Genomic DNA, 15,523 nt, shown 5'->3' on the forward strand with positions numbered 1-15,523 from the left:
ACCCTCTTATTCATATATAGAGAATATTGTCATTAACATTATTAATATAATATAAATATATTAATATATAGAATATTGTCATGAGTCATGGGAAACTGATATATATATATATGGAGAGAGGAAGAGAGAGAGAGAGAAGAGATTTTCTGTGCTAGGTCCATCAGATTTGCTTTTAAGGCATTTCTACTGATTGTAACAAAAAGTGTAATCATTACGTATTTAATTATCATTTTCTATTCTCTTAGCATGGGGCTTAGTAAACAGAACATGATCAATAAAGGTGAGCTGTGGCCACTCTCAGCTTCCTCAGTTTAACAAACATTTTAAAAATAACTCAGTAGACTTTCAAATTTTATGGCAAGTGTAAAGTGATCTATTAAAGAACTTTTCACATCTAATTGAATGTTAAAAAATAACTTCTTTTCCATAAAAAGATGAGAAACAAGTTACTAGGAATTTGTTATGAAAATGAAAGCAACTAAATTTATTCATATTTTGCCTGGCATATATTTTGTATGCATAAACCACAAAGATGTATATCAAATGTTAAATGACAAATTAAAATCTTTGGAATGAGCTTAAATGTTATGATTTAAGGTTGATGATTTTATTTTGCTATATGGAAATTCATAATTTCCTTCTAAAAAGTTTTCTTCTCTTTCTTTCCTTCCTTGAATGCAAACACACTCTTCCTTCAATTGCACTGTAAAACGATGAGGAGAGTGCAATCCTTGTGGTCAGAGAGCACCAAGAAAAATGCAAGGAGGACCACAATTATAAAAACATCTGTGGCATGACTTTATGGTTACATCCATTTCATTTACTGTTCTATTCTATTTCATTTCATGACATAAACTGGATGTTCTTTGTTAAGCAAAATAAACCAGACTGAAAAAAGTATCACATATTGTGTTTTATATATAAAATAGACTATAGATTTTTGTTAAAGAACATGAAAATATGAGTGATTGTTTTGGAAGAAGATTACTGGAGGGTTAATGAAAGTAATATGAATGAAGTAGATTATATTCATGGATGAAAATGTCATAAAGAAATTCATATCTGTTATAGAATGAGAGTCCAAAGTACAGACTAATTTAATAAAATCTGAGTCAGTGAAATTATTGCATAAAACTCTTCATATGTAGGGAGATATACCCAAGTACACAAAGCATTTAGAATCCCAAATGGCCAAAGAACAATCTCTCCACATGATATTATAGCTGAAAGTGCCAAGAGTATAGAATAAATAAAGAGTTCTGAAAGCTGAATGAGAAAAATACCAAGTCACTTATAGTGACAAGTCTATTAAAATAATAGCAAATGTCTCAGAAGAAATCTTAAAGGCCAAAAGATCATGGACTGATGTAAACTGAAAGAAAAATAACTGCTACCAGAGACTACTATATCCAGAAAATATAAACCTTAACATCAAAAGGGAAGGAAAACCTTTCTGTGACAAGAATAAACCAAAACAATCTATGATCAGTAAGCCACTATTACAGGAAATACTTAAAAGATGGTCACAATCAGAAGAGAACATAAATACAATCATGAGAACATGGTAAAGAATATATATCACTAGATGAATAAACAAGAATTAAGAGAAAGTCAACTGTTATTAACTCTTTAAATCAATATGAATAAAGGAGTAATTAGCACATACTTTTTAATGATAACTCTGAATATAAATTGTATTAGCTCTTTAATTTAAAAAATGAATACTGAGTATACTAAAATATAAGATCCAATTGTTTGCTCTCTGCAAGAAATTCACCTCATTGGTAACCATGCTAAAAGTGAAAGGATGGAAAATGATCTTCTAAGAAAGTTATATCCTGTTGAAAATAAACTTTACAACTTTGGGGAGGGAAGGGAGAAGTTGGGGAGGTCAGGAGGAAAAGGATGGTAGGGGAAAAACAAAGGAGGAGGTAACAATGCTTGATTGGAAAAGATACTCATTACCTTACTCATGTGTAACCCCTCTGTACAGTATTTTTACAATAAAAATATATACACAAAATTCAAAAAAGAGAAAGTTTATCCAAGTACAAACATATTCAGCTACATTCTTCTCTGGTAAAGAAGCTTCATGCAAAAATTAATCATAAGAGATAAATTTTATCTCTACATATTAATGAGGGAGAAATCCTCTAAGAAGATATACTGATTGTAAATATGTAGGTTGGTATAATAAATTGTATAAAACAAATACTGATGAATGGAAACACAGATAGGTATGGATATGATAACAATGGATGACTTCAATATCCCACACTCTTGAAGACAATATAAACAATACAAAAGGATCAAAAATGAGATCATAACAGTAATAAAATATCTGTCAAAAAGAACAATACATAAGTAAATGAATGTACTATATTTTTAAAGGAAAATTGACAACAATGCTCCCCAAACTATTCTAAAGAAACAAAAAGTGGAAAAAAAACTTGCAGCTCATTTTATGAAACCAAATAAACTCAATACTAAAACTGCACAAAGAAATGACATAGAAAACTGGATTATTTTACTTGATGAAGACAGATGTAAAAATTCTCAATCAATTAGTTTATATACCAAATTCAAAATAGCTTAAAAATCATACACCAGGATAAATTACTCAATGTATATTATATTAATTAACAAAGTTATACTTCATGAAGCACCTGATGTAGATGAGGTATTTATCTTAGATTTTGGAGGAGCCAAGCAGGACTCATGCCTGGAGGAAGGCTGGAACATTTTCAGAAGCATTGATGGAACAACACTTTTCCCTAGAACAACAGACTTGTTCATATTTTCTCTTCAGATCAATCATTCTTCGTTCCATTTGATACTATATACTTAATTATTTTTTCAAATCGGTCGTGGGGCTTAAACTCTGGGCCTGTGTGCCGTCCCTGCACTCTTCAGCTCAAGGAGAGTGCTCTACCCCTGGAGCTACAGTGCCACTTCTTGTTTTCTAGTGGTTTATTGGAGATAAGAGACTTACAGACTTTCCTGCCTGGGCTGGCTTTGAACCGCAATCCTCAGATCTCAGCCTCTTGAGTAGCTAAGATTACAGGCGAGAGCCACCAGCTCCCGGCTCTTAATTTTTTTGATATCACTAGGATTAGAACTGAGAGCCTTACACTTGCAAGGCAGAAGCTCTACTGTTTAAACCATGTCTCCAGCCTTTTTGTTTCTGACTATGTTTTGCCAATCCTAGGCACTGTCCCTGAGCTTCTTTTGTTCAAGGCTAGCACTCTACCACAGCCACAGCATCACTTCTGGCTTTTTCTGTTTATGTGGTACTGAGGGATCAAACCCAGGGCTTCATGCATGCTAGGCAAACATACTATAACTAAGCCTCCTTCCCAGCCCAATGTCTCTGGCTATTTTTGAAATAGGGTCTCAATATTTTCCCAAGAACTGCTGTAACCATGATCCTCCATTTAACCTCAGCCTCCTGGGTAGCTAGGATGACAGTGCCCCCAACTTTTGTTGAGATGGGGAATGTCATGAGTCTATAACTTTGGTGCTCCCAATTTCTGCCTCTAGAGTAGCTAGGATTACTATGCAAATCTAATTCTGTATTCTAATTCTATATTTAGAATTGTTTTGTACTCTTGCAGAGTTGACTTTATCTTAGATTCTAGAAATATTCATTATTTTGAAATCTGCTTTGTCTGTGTGTACACACACACAGTTAAAAATATTTAATGGGTATCCTGCTTCTTGGATCTTGGTATCTGCCACTGATTTCAAAAATTTCTTAGGTATTATTACTTAAGATAATATATTCCTTCTTTTTTTCTAGTGTTTCAAATAGGTATACCTTGTATTTTGTAACATTAAGTAGCTGTTTCGTTCTATATTTGTTTTTGTTTGCATTTCCAATTTGAAAAGTTTCTACTGACCTTTCTTTAAATCAATTGATTCTCTACACACACTTAGCTGTGTGATGCTTATGTAGAGGTATGTCTGATATTTTTTTCTCTCTCTGCCTGTATTATTCATCAATGCCTGAATCTTCTCAACTTTTTCCATTAAAACCTTTCACATATTAACCATAATTACTTTGGATTATCTGTCTGATAGTCCCAATATTTGTATCAGATTTGAATCAGGTTATGATGCTTGTTCTGTCTCATAAAATTGTATTTCTTCTTGCCTTTTGGCTCAGCTTATCATTTCTTTTTTGGTAGATGTGTTGTACTGTGTAACAAGAACTTAGGTAAACAAGTGTTTTGAGCTTGAGTTGAATTTATTACTATAGCTTCAAATGCAGAGATTTTAATTGCCTCTAGATTTTTCTTCTCTTTTTTATGTGCTATATATATATATATATATATTATAAAAATATTGTACAGAGGGGTTACAGTTACATGAGTAGGGTAATGAGTACATTTCGTATCCAGCATTGTTAACTCCTCCTTTGTTTTTCCCCTATCATCCTTTCCCTCCCCACCTCCCCTAATCCTCCCTGCCCCCACCAAATTATAAAGTTCTTTTTCAACAGTGTTTTGTACATCCTATTGTTACAATGGGTCTCCTGTCTTCTTATTTAAATATTTTGTTATTTCCCTTCCCCTCCCCAAATTAAAAAAAATGTATATACAAGATGCAGGACACCATAATCAAATTCAGTGAAAACAGGGGTTATAACATGGGGGAAGAACATATAAAAGAAACAAAAACAATCACATAGCACATTATAAGTACATTAAAAAAAAACAACAGCAAGAAGAAGAAAACCACTTTTGTCCCTATCTTGTGGTTCATTTCACTTAACATCATCTTATATGGTCATATGTACATAGCTTTTGACCTTTTCTGCTTGTCCTAGACATATACTAGTGAAAATAAGGGAAAACATGACCTATGTTTCTTTGGGCCTGGCTTACATCACTTAATATATTTTTTTCCAGGTCTTTCCCTTTCTTTCTTTCTTTTTTTTTGGATCCGGTCGTGGGGCCTGAACTCTGGGCTTGGGCGCTGTCCCTCAGCTTTTCAGCTCAAGGCTAGCACTCTACCACTTGAGCCACAGCGCCACTTCTGGCTATTTTTCCTGCTTATGTGGTGCTGAGGAATCGAACCCAGGGCCTCATGCATGCAAGGCAAGCGCTCTACCACTGAGCAACCTTCCCAGCCCTGTCTTTCCCTTTCTTAATAAATGGGGTGGTGTCATTTTTTCTGATGGAGGAATAGAATCCCATATATATATGGGATCCATTCGTCTACTGAGGAGCATCTGGGTTGGTTCCATATCTTAGCTATGGTGAATAATGCTGCTGCAGTAAACATAGCTTTGGTATGACCTTGCTTGTGATCATTTGGGTAAACACCCAAAAGTGGGATTGCTGGGTCCTAGGGGAGCTCTATGTGGAGTCTTTTGAGGAACCTCCATACTGCTTTCCAAAGTGCTTGAACAAGTTTATATTCCCACCAACAATGCAGTAGGGTTCCCTTTTGGCCACATCCCCTTCAACATCTGCTGTTACTAGATTTCTTGATTATAGCCCTTCTAATTGGGGTGAGGTGGTATCTCAATGTTGTTTTGATTTGCATTTCTTTTATGGCTAACAAAGTTGAGCATTTCTTCATGTGTCTATTGGCCATTCTTATTTCCTCTTCAGAGAAGTTTCTCTTTAAGTCTTTAACCCACTTATTTATCAGCCGCTGTTTCTTTGAGGATTTGTTGTTGGGGGATTTAAATTTTTGAGTTATAAGTATATTTTAGATATGAGACCCTTGTCCATTTTATGGCTGGTGAAGATCTTCTCCCAGTCTGTGGGTTTTCTGTTGATCTTGCTAGCTATGTCCTTTGCCATGCAGAAGCTCTGCAGTTTCATGCAATCCCATTTGTTCAACCTCTTTTTGATTTGTTGTGCTTCTGGGTCTCTATTAAGAAAATTTCAACCTGTGCTAAGGAGCCCGAGAGCTTCTTCTACTCCTTCCTGTGCTGTTTTCAGGGAGTCTGCTTTAATTTCGAGGTTTTTGATCCATTTGGAGTTGATTCTGGTACAGGGTGATATACACGGATCTAGCTTTAGTTTTCTACAGGTGTTTAACCAATTTTGCCAGCACCATTTACTGAAAAGACTGTCTTTCTTCCATTGCATTTCTTTAGCACCCTTGTCAAAGATTAGGTGGCTTTGGAGGGGATGTGGAGAAAGAGGAGCCCTATTACACTGCTGGTGGGAATGTACACTTATACAACCACTTTGGAAAGCAGTCTGGAGGGTCCTCAGAAAGCTAAAGATTGACCTCCCTTACAACCCAGTCATACCACTTCTAGGCATCTATCCTGAACAACAGGAACCAATATACAAGGACACATGCACCTCCATGTTTATTGCAGCACTGTTCACAATAGCGAGGATATGGAAACAATGGAAAAATATGGAAATTATGTAATCACTTAATCACAGTTAAAAAAAAAGAACCTCGGGGAAGGTGAGGAGGGAAGGGATAGTAGGGGGAAAACAATGGAGGGGGTAACAATGCTCAATAGGAAGTGTACTCATTACCTTACTCATGTAACTGTACCCCTCTGTATAGTATCTTTACAATAAAAAATTTTAAAAAAAAGATTAGGTGGCTATAGGTCCATGGGTTCATTTTTGGGTCTTCAGTCCTATTCCATTGGTCCTCAGGTCTGTTCGTGTGCCTGTACCAAGCTGTTTTTATGTGCCTGTACCAAGCTGTTTTTATTACTATGGCTTTGTAGTAGAGTTTGAAATTTGGAACTGATATTCTTCCAGTGCTGTTCTTTCTGCTAAGGATTGTTTTTGCTATTTGGGGTCTTTTATTTTTCATATGAATTTTTGGATTGCTTCTCTCTTTTTTTTGGTGTTTACTAATGCTGTTATAGGAGTCTTAGTATGTCCTGCAACACTGTCTGTGGCTCACATTTATAAACTGAAGCACAGTAGGTGTGAATGTGGGTAGTGGGAGGGGTGTTGAACATTATATTATCTGAATAAATCTGAGACTTTGAGTGGGACCTATGTCTTGGAGCTATGGCCTACACAAAGGCTTTCTTTCACCCATCTTTCAGTTGTATGCTGTTTATTGTCATTTTGTTCCTTATAATTCTCTGCCTACAGTGTTCCCAATGTATTATCTTTGAAGACTTGCTTCCTGGTTATTATATCCTACCTTCCAACACCTTGGCTTAAATGAAAACTTAAAGGAAAACCTGGAGTGAGTCCCTAGAATAGATAGTTATCTCTTACCCCACTAGTATAAAGTTTCAAGACTTTATTATCACTCTATCCTTTCCTCTGGCAAATAATGGGTCTTTGTTATGGATAAGCCTTGGTTATGAATTTGCCTTGGTTATGGATAAGCATTGGTTTTGGATAAGTGCGTCTCACAATACTCAATCAGATGTTCCTTGCGAGGAGCAAGGAAAGGCTTTTCAGGTTTTCTAAAAAGGAAAACCCAGGCTAAGTGTGGCCTCCAGAGAGTGGACACCCTGGACCATAGGTTGCAAGTTGTAAAATTACTGCTTAATTAACAGGGGCTTCAGTGGCCCTTTTTTTTTTGATAGAAAATTATCTCAGTCATGTGACTTTCCTGAATATATGAGCTAAAGTGGCAATTTGCTCTGACATATTAGATATCTAATGGGTTCAATTAAAGTATTTCTTTTCACACTCTCTAGATTTGTGTTGCTGTTTTAAGGAGAAGAATGACAACTTCCAAGTTATGTATGTATTGGAGCTGAAATCAGAAGTATCACTCGTCTAAACAATTATAAAGTATTGTTTGCTCAGGCAAGAAAATATCCAAAGAAGAAGATGAATCATCCAGAATTTATTTTTAAAAGTTATACTGGTAAACAGTTCTTTACCACTTCACCAGAATGTTTTGGCAATCCTTTGCCAAGTTCTGCAGACAAGACTTTCCCAGGTTCAATGGAGTAGACCACTCTTCTGGGCTGTACATTGTCAAATAGTTATGGTTATAGTCATGGTTATAATAATGGTTGTAGTATAAGCTGAGTCTGATTTCTAAATATGCCAGTCTCTTGGTTAATATAATCTCAAATATATATACATTGAAAACATTAGAGAATTCGTTAAGAATTCCCATCCATATATTTGACCTTATTCCTCTTTTTAGACCTTCTCAGTTCTCTTGTACCTAAGGTTCAATGTAGGTCCCAATGTATTTTTCTACAAAAAAAGCAAACAAACTACCATGTATGAATGAATAAATATGTTAGCTACTATTATGCCAGTAGCTCTACTTTGCTATTTTTACAGAAAATCTTGAATGTTGATATTGCTATAAATAGCAGCTACAAATGAATTTTGGGTGCATTGCTGGCAGGTTTCTGGTATACAAATGAACATGACTTGCAAATAGCAATTTTACAGTTCCCACATATGGAAATTCACTTCTTTGTATAATATTCTGCTTCAAGGTTTAGAACAAGTATGCACAGCAATTTTCATTCACACAACTTTGAATAATGTGTTTGCTTAGCTATTTCCATTCCTTCTGCAGAAGGGTCTGGCTGCATCAACTGCTTTCTGTACTGAGTTCTAGGTTGTTGGGCCCAATGAGATCAGGAAACTTTAGAGTCAGTTTGACATAATTATATGTAAGGGTCCCTTATCATGAAGTTGGAATTATAGGTATGTCTTATGTGCACATCATGACTTGGAGTCTTATGGCTCTGTTATGATTGGAAAGCAACTACATAGCCTCAGACTACCTCTCATGACACTCCTTTGTCTGTATGTGGTATCATATAACTAGTGTTCAACAATTAAAGATGATCAAAATGATTCGGGTCTCTTTAAATAGATGGTCTCTTCATACTTTTTCCATTGCTTGGATGCAGTGGACTTAAAACACTATTAAAAAAATGTTGTGCTAAAAGATGTTTAGTAGTGTCATTGCCAGCAAACATGAGGAGGAAAACTATCCATTGACAAGAGGTATTGTATTGCTAGTAACATCATTATAAATAAAAATTGTTAGGGCTGAGAAGGTGGCTCAGTGGTAGAGCGCTTGCCTTGCATGCCTGAGGCCCTGGGTTCGATTCCTCAGCACCACATAAGCAAAAAGAAAAAAGCCGGAAGTGGCACTATGGCTCAAGTGGTAGAGCGCTAGCCTTGAGCTGAAGAGCTGAGGGACAGTGCCCAGGCCCAGAGTTCAGGCCCCACGACCAGACCAAAAAAAGAAAAAGAAACGTACACATCTTGTCCATGTAATTGTAACCCCGCTGTACAGTATTTTCACAATTAAAAAAAAACAAATATGCTAGAAGAAAACTGAAAAAAAATAAAAATAAAAATTGTTGTGTTGACTCTTGATGTTTAGTAGTTCATGTGCTGCTTGCAGCTAGCACACAGAAATTATTACTGGAAGAAGTAAACTGCTGTCACAGATACAAACAGTATGCTACCTGTATTTTATTAAAATGAACTATCTCAAGATTTGTTGGCTTTGATTTCTAACCACTAGCATCTGAGCTTCTTTGCATGAAGACAGAACCCTTTTTTGCTCATACTTATGACAGATTGGATGTCAGACAGAATGAACAACTGAGGATATTCTAACCAGTATATGGAAAGAATTAGTTTATAGATATGCTTATGGAATTTGTCTGCCCCAAAGCCATGTGGCTGTGTACTAAAATTCAGTATTCTTTTTTCCACAGTATAATTGTTGTTACCTTTCTCCTCATGATAGTAAGTGAGGTAAACTCTGAGTCCTAGGGAACAGCAGAACATAGAGTGGAAATAGCCTGAATCTATCACCATGTTGAGGTGAACCACCCACCCACCAGGAACTTCTACGTATCACTAGTAAGTCAGCAAACAGTAAACTTACTTTGAGTTAAGCCTCTGACATTTTAGTTCACTACTTACAGTAGTTGGTACTATTGATAATAAGAGAGGCAAATTAAGAAGACCACACTCAAGAAGTAGCAGCAAACCTGAGCTAGGAAATGATGCCTGACATTCATAAAGCAGGGAAAGTAAATATTAACATTTAGATTACTGATGGAAAAGTCAGAATCATGGAAAGTGAGAGCAAGGGCTAGACAGAAAGCAAGTAAAGATAAGTAGACTAATATCAGAAACAGAAACTGTCTATGAATGGGGTTCTAAATTCATCTGATGTAGATGGTAATAGTATGTTGGATTCCAAAGGGGAAAGGCTGGGTCGTATCATTTGTGGTATCTGAAAGTTGATTAGAAAGGGGATAATATGAATCTACATGTCCTATAATTTCTATTCAGTGATTTAGTATTATTGGGTTTCAATGAAAACCATAGAAGGAAAAATAATCTCTTTGAGGGCTGGGAAGGTGGCTCAGTGGTAGAGCGCTTGCCTTGCATGCATGACGCCCTGGGTTCGATTCCTCAGCACCACATAAGCAGAAAAAAAAGACAGAAGTAGCGCTGTGGCTCAATTGGCAGAGCGCTAGCCTTGAGGTGAAGACCTGAGAGACAGCACCCAGGCCCAGAGTTCAGGCTCCAGGACCAGACCCCAATCCCCCCTCCCCCCAAAAAAACATCTCTTTGAGATCAATAATCCTAAATGGTTGCTCAATTTTGGAATCTCATCTATGATATTACAGAAGAATAGCCATTCAATTTCCCTTGAAGTTTTCCTCTAAGTTGAAAAATAACTGCTTTGTTAGCTGTCTTCTTTCATGATGACTAGAACCAGTTTCTACAACTTTCAAAACTGAGTGGACACTGGTAGCTTATGCCATAATCCCAGCTATTCAGGAGGCTGAGATTTGAGAATATAAATGCAGAGCCAGCCTGGGCAAACAAATGTTCAATTTTTTTCTCTAGTTAGCCAGCAAAAAGCTGGAAAAAAGCTAGCCATGAGTGCAAAAGCTGAGTAAGAATGTGAGGTCCAGAGTTCATTCCCTAGTACCAGTAAAAACAAAATTGACAGAAATATTAATTGATGGTGTGCCCTATGTTTTTTTTTTCCTCCTTATAATTCTCTTTCGGTGATTCCATGGTTTTCTCTCATTCACAAACATGGGTTTTCTCTGGTATTCCACTCAGGCTCTTCCTTTATTAATACACAGTCTCCCCCTTTATTAGTATATGTCTCTTATGGGAGCTCAGGTTCGTACCACAATTCTCATGACAATAATGTCAAATATATACCCTTCCCAAATCCCCGCGCTCCTCCTGAAAACCTCTATTTGGATTCCTTTTCTCAGCAGATGACTTGTAGCTTTGTTCCCTTTCACAGTTGAAGAATTAAAGCAATTTTCTCCAACATCAGTGATATTTCAAATTAAGCCAGGCTATCACTTGCCTACATTTTAACACACTTTTAAAAAAATATCATGTTTTTCCATTCTTGTTTTTCTCCCTCTTATTGTCTAGGTAGTAGACACAGTGGTATCTCTTACTGAGACTTATGTCTCAGTATGTCATTTTTTTCCTGTTTAAAATCCTGTATAGGCTCTTAAAATAAGAACCAAATTCATTAATAAAACTTATAACACATTCCACAGTCCACTTTCTATACCTCTGGGCTCATCTCAAACAATATCTGCTGAGCTGTGTAGTATACTTTTCACTTCTTTTGATTTTTCAAATACCAACTTTACTGTGTTTCTTTCTTTCTTCCTGGAAGACTGTCCCTTCTTTTCCCCAGCTTCACAAGTTGACCCTTAACCATTCTTTATATTTCAGTTTCAATCTTCCTGTTCTGGGAAGGCTTAGCCTACTACCAAAGAAAATATCCAATCAACAATCCAGCAGCAATCAGCAATCCAAAACAGCAATCACAATAAAATGAATTATCAGGTATCCTTGTTGTTTCTATAGGAACACTTGTGCAATGTGTATTTTAACAAAATGTGGTCCTATAATACATTATATAAAAGGGTACTGGTTAATGTAACAATATATCATAGACATGCTTTCATCTGAATGAACCCCAATAACTTCATTTTTCTAGGTCTCTGTAACATTTCATTTAATTTCATCTCATCATGAGACATATGTAGTTAATTTTTTGACTTTCCATGAAGAATTCTAGCAATCTAGATAGCTTCCTAAAATGTTTTCTTAGATCTGGAATTAGCCTTATTTAATTAGAGACTAGTGACTTTCTACTGTCCTATTCTGAATCAGCTCCAGGATTAATTGAGTGGGGGATTGACTTTGTGGGGTAAATAAGGTAGAACGATGATAACGTACATTGAAATTCACCATTTATCTTTATACAAATTTCTGCATTTCAGGAGTTTATAATCTATTTTGTGTTATTGTAAACATATTTATAACTTATCCCACAGAAATTTAAAGATGTGGCAAATAATTCAGAGTCTTGATGAAAACAAAAGTATATTTTAAATCTAGATGTACAGGTTTAAAGAAAGAGGGTAGGTAGCCCACAGTTAGTGGACCTCACTAACTGTCTTCAAACACTTGAAATGTAGAGTGTTTGTAAGCTTTAGGCAATTATTTTCTTCTCTGCTGTTATTACTGTTTGCTTAATCTCAGTGAAAACTTCAAAAATCATGACACTGAATGTCTACACCAAAGTCTGTTTGGGCTGCTTTAAGAAAATATTCTAGAACACTTAACAAACAAACAAACAAACAAATTTATTTCTCTCAGTTTTTCTGGCTGAAGTCCAAGATCCAACGTTACTGTCTGATGACAGCTAATTTCTGTGTTCATAAATGTTGCCTTCTTGGTATGTTCTTGAATGATAGAGGAGAAAAATGCTATCTTTGGCTTCTTTATAAGAACACAAGTCCTTTTCATGAGGGTCCCACCCTCATGAGTTTATCACCACCCTAAGACCCCTAAGTTAGGATTTCAATCTGTAAATTTTGAGGTGACCTAAACACCCAACTATAGCAGATGATTTGCATGTTTGTCATGTTGTGGTTATGTCATCACAACACATTAGATTAACAAATGTAATTATATATTTATCTTGCAAAGATGTTAAATTAGTATATACTGGAAAGGATTGAATGTGTCATTTGATAAAAGCATTATGCTCTAATTTTCATACTTCAGTTCTATTTGATCTGTTCTGATCATACAGGAGGCAATGTTTAAGCAAATATATTATTAGTTGAGAATAGATCAAATTGGAATAATCAGTAATATAGATGAAATTATTTTGGTAAAGTAGAATTGGGTTTGAACACTTTCCAAGTTAAAATCACCTATAGAACAAATTATCAGAACATTCTATTTGATCAAATTCCATTGGGAATCGCACCTTTCTGTAGCTTTATGAATATTTTGCTTTGAGTTCTATAAATCACTCATGTATAGAAAACACAGCCATAGTGATTTAAATGTTTTAGTTAAATCATCTAATTTAACCTTTCATAGTAGTAAAATTTCAGATAGTTGATAATCTCTGAAGACTTCATTTGGTACCCTACTTACCTGATTTCTTTAGAAATGCAGTTAGTTCTTTTGTAGTCTTTAAGGCAATCTCCTCTAACTCCTTACAGGAATTTATTAGCTAAAAAGAAATATTCTAGATTAAGTGTCTTTTTAGAGATCAATGCAACAATTTACGCAGGTGGTTAAGTGTCCTCCATGTACATATGCAGAGAAAGCCCCAGAGCAGATATTGAGTCTCTTCTGTTGCCAAATGGGAAAATACTGACTTTGTTCTGAAAGCCAGACCTACAGGTAAGTTTATAAGGAATGCTTCTTAAGAGTTAATTGTCAAGTGAATGCAATGATATATTCAGTTGCCAACAAGAAGTCTGCCCATTTAGCTCTTAGGTTGGCACACTCCAGCCTCCAGAAAGGTGAAAGTGGGCTGAGAGGGTGCCATGCACACTGTTTGAGCCGGGTAGAAGGCAAGACGGGTCTTTTCAAGTGTGTGCTGTCAGCCCGAAGGAAGAACTGCAATGTCCTTGGAGCTGTCCAAGGAGAGGCAAGCCTGGCTGAATAATCAGTGTGCAGAAACCCAAAACCCTGCAACTTAGCAGGAAAGGGACATGAAGGCTACAGTTACTGTGATGATGCAAATCAAGGGCAAAATGGTACAAATTTCTGTCTCCCAGAAGGTGTAATTAGGGAGCGAAGTAGAAAAACAGCGATCTCTAGAAATGCAGAGCAGATACTTATGCAGACTACCTGAGGCTTGGGTTAACAGTTAAAAGATATTGATGATTTCCACTTCTTGCCTCCATTTTATATGAAAGTTTGACGTAGTTCCAATTGATAATACTGATGGCAGATCACAAAATAGACACAGTACACTCAATGCAGAAGCCACGCACACAAAGCACTTAAAAAATCTGAGCCAAAGGGAAGCTAGGCCAAATATGTAAAATATACCTATGATAATCAATCTAAAGTTATGCACATAAAATCTCCATCTACATCATGGAACTATTTGACATTCTAGCCATAGGAAACTCCAAGTTCTCTCTAAATGCTTTGGTTTGATCATGCAAAAATATATGCTATTCCCATTCCACTCCCATTTAAATGGTATTTGTGCTCTATGTCATTTATAAACTGGCATAACAATGTACACATGCCGAGCAGTTGCCATGGTGTTTTTGTCCTTAACATTCAAAATTATCCAAGTAGCTCCAGGGTAGGGTCAATGTGGTACTTTGCTTTGCAAGGGTATCAGTATCTGAGACCTGCAAAGTACTTTTCTCTCTATGACAAAAGCAGAAAACATTTTGGGTGTTTTATGAGTCTGCATTAGCCAATAAAACTCTTAATTTAGCTAGTGTTGCTGGTGTGATGGTCTTTTCTTGATACCCCATGTGTTGCCTTCAGTTTCTTCATGTTAGGTGATGTTTTTCCTCTTTATATACTTGGCTAATTAAAATAACAAATCTTCACAGCCGTCTTTTTAGGATTCCTTCTTATCACTCTAAGCTAATTAAATTGGAAGGAAGAAAAAGCACTTGCTGTAACTGAGTAGCAAATCTTCAAGCATCAACTATATTTAGTATCATTTATAAAATAAAAATATTTTACCTTGGACAGTTCTTTTCTTCCTGGGTAATCTATAGCTCCTAAGGATCTTCAATCTTCTGCTATTCTAGTTTCCATATAGAGAAAATTCCATGCCAGTGTTCCCAAGTGGACAGGAATGGATGATCAGCATCTACTGTGTAAAGCTCATCTAGAATGGAATCGACCCCCAATACAATGTGTAAAACTGTCAGAGCTAATCTGGATAAGAAGCAATGGAATACCCAACAGCTTAGGGCAAAATTTTCTGGGAAGTCAAACTCCAAGCCTGTGAAATTTATGGGCAGTCAGATAACCTTATAAAAGTGAATCCTTATTGTCGGATGGAAGTCCAAATCTCATATTTCAGTTGGATAGAATTTTTGTGATGGTTAAGATTCATGAACATTTTCATTAGCCTGGAGTATTTTAAGGGGAGTCTGAAATGAGTTTTCAATTTCCCTTATCACCATTTAATACTCTAATTCTCAGCAACTTTGAGAATTGTACCCTTTCTAGAACCTCATATTATACTTCAATGTCAAGGAAGTTAAGTGGAGAAATGGGGTTAATCTTAA

This window comes from Dipodomys ordii, unplaced genomic scaffold (assembly GCF_000151885.1).
Source record: "Dipodomys ordii isolate 6190 unplaced genomic scaffold, Dord_2.0 Scaffold62, whole genome shotgun sequence".
Classification (NCBI taxonomy): Eukaryota; Metazoa; Chordata; class Mammalia; order Rodentia; family Heteromyidae; genus Dipodomys; species Dipodomys ordii.